The sequence below is a fragment of the Macrobrachium rosenbergii genome, chromosome 28, assembly GCF_040412425.1.
Source record: "Macrobrachium rosenbergii isolate ZJJX-2024 chromosome 28, ASM4041242v1, whole genome shotgun sequence".
Taxonomy (NCBI): domain Eukaryota; kingdom Metazoa; phylum Arthropoda; class Malacostraca; order Decapoda; family Palaemonidae; genus Macrobrachium; species Macrobrachium rosenbergii.
The window spans coordinates 4,040,001-4,042,500 of record NC_089768.1 but is presented as its reverse complement, the minus strand read 5'-3'; positions in this window follow the sequence as shown (position 1 = coordinate 4,042,500).

Sequence of the window (2,500 nt, the reverse complement as noted above, 5' to 3'; positions counted from 1 at the left end):
AGATTACACGCACACGATACTAAACGTCATTGTTCTTCATTGGAGGCGTGGGTAGAGCTCTCGGCTAGCAGGCTGTTGGCCCAGCGTTCGACTCTCCGACCGGCCAATGAAGGATTAGGGGAATTTGTATCTGGTGATAGAAATTCATTTCTCGTCATAATGTGGTTCGGATTCCACAATAAGCTGTAGGTTCCGTTGCTAGGTAACCAGTTGGTTCTTAGCCACGTAAAATAAATCTGATCCTTCGGGCCAGTCCTCTCTAGGAGAGCTGTTAATCAGCTCTGTGGTCTGGTTAAACTAAGATATACTTAACTTGATACTAAGCTTCCATTTTTAGATATTTCAACCACTCGAACTCCTCAAGGTTTTAATACTAGTGTTTTTAGAAAAAAGACATTTACAGGTCAAGGTACGAACTTTTACAGCAGTTGCTGTCTACACAAATTTACTGCAGGGTTTTTGCCATCATAAAACTTCCTCCCAGTTTTTTAATCATTGTCTAATACTAGTCATAGTTGCAATTGGACGGGCTGTGGACGTGTCTGTCCGTCCTCGCCGATGTGGCAGAATGCGAAGCTTTGATTTGATTTTTTGATGATGTCATTGTTACTGTGAAGTGTTGTAAAATTCTGTAACGCGCCCTGATGGCTGCACTATTAATTTTGAGTAACTTCCACGATCATGATTCCAAAGGAAAAAATTGTTTTGACAGTTCTAAAATGTTGGAACATTCTGGAACAAGCCCCAGATCTGGCATATATAAACCCCAGGAGACGCCGGGTGACCCACTCCTCTCCAGCTAAGCAAGGTGTGCAGACATACGGCAGGCACTTTATTAGAAATCCGGTAGATCGTGAGCAGTGAGCTGTGATGAAGTCCAGCACCACTACAATTATCCCAGAATATCAGAGTAATCATCATTCCTAATAGGACATGGAACATGTCCAGCAAATAAGTGATCGCAGAACGTTCTTCAGAACTTCTTGGAAGTAAGTTGCTGTATTTTGTAAGTGAGTTTTAAGACTACCCACTCACTGTCCAGAAATTTTCCAGGAATTTTTCAGTCTCTTGACATGATTTGCATTAGTAAGTAACGTAGCTTGCGTTATGTTGCGCAAGGTGCAAGATTTATAAACTATGTCAATTGCCTACCTATTATTTTAGTACTTGTGTTCTTCGGGACCGCTTGGTCCAGCCCTTTGTTTGCGTAGCTGTCGCTAGATTGAATTGAGTTGAGTCAATTGTATTGTTTGTTTATTAACGTAAATGTGCGCAGCTGGAGCAGTGTTTATAGTCTATTTTTGTTATAAAATTGTAAAATTTGTGAATGTTTGAATGTCTACCTGCCACCTGTAACTTCTGGTTCTGATTCGTGTCATATCATCGGGCAAAGAACCTCCAAATACAGTCCACTGAATCTATCGTCGAGAAAATTCTCGATAGTTGCTCTTTTACTTCTAAATCAAGTACCGTGTCTGTATGTTATCCTCTACCTGGTGCAATTTTCACGTTGAAATTCTGTTTTTATTTAAGTTTTTCAAAAATAATTCGTATCCTTCCTTTTTATTCAACAACTATGTCAATAGCTTTTTGAATAATAGATTTCAACCCCATCTGTCCCTAAATTGTTAATGTAGGTCTATGCCTCCATTTCTTTTGTACATTTGAAATTCAAACAATTGTTACAAAATTCAATTCGCAGTACATTTCCAGCTCTGGATATCAGATATGTAACACCACTTGGAAACATAACAATATTCCGGGTAGGAATATTACGTAACGCTGCCTTAGCGATCTACCTTCAGGAACGGCGATTGGGTTCCGACCCTGTCTCCCTCCGTCTAACACTCAACCCACGCAGACCTCACCCCCTTAGGTCCCACACACTCTCTTTTTCTCAGCGGGTATCTCACGCGCCTCTCTCTCTCTCTCTCTCTCTTTCTCTCTCTCTCTCTCGGCACTCACTTCGTCTCGCGCATTCCACATTAAAAAAATGAAATGGGTCATCTAAGGAAATGCAATCTTTCCTACAAAAATAGATTTATTATTTAAAGCAACCCAACAAGTAATGAATAAACAAAGCAAAGATTAAAATGCATCATAAATGAAATTGTCAAGCAAAAAAATAATCCAACCCTAACTCAAAAGTCTAATCATGGCTAATGGACTGTAAAGTCAAAATCTTCTCACATACTCCAACTTAAGTATTATTAAGTCAAGTCTCAAAAAGTCAATCCACACAGATATTATACTTTGCAAGGTATGCATTGTATGTCTCTATAATCACACCATCATGACTACATCATATCATTGCCCACAAAGTCATCACCACAACCACCACAACCATGACTTCTGTCGAAAAAATTAAGTACAAATAACGACAATTTCCCAAAAAAATATGCAAGTATAAACATAATAAAAAATGCATGGTTAAACAGAACACAATAAAATAAAACATTGAAATGGCAAAAAAAAGTATACTGAACTTTGCACACAAGTT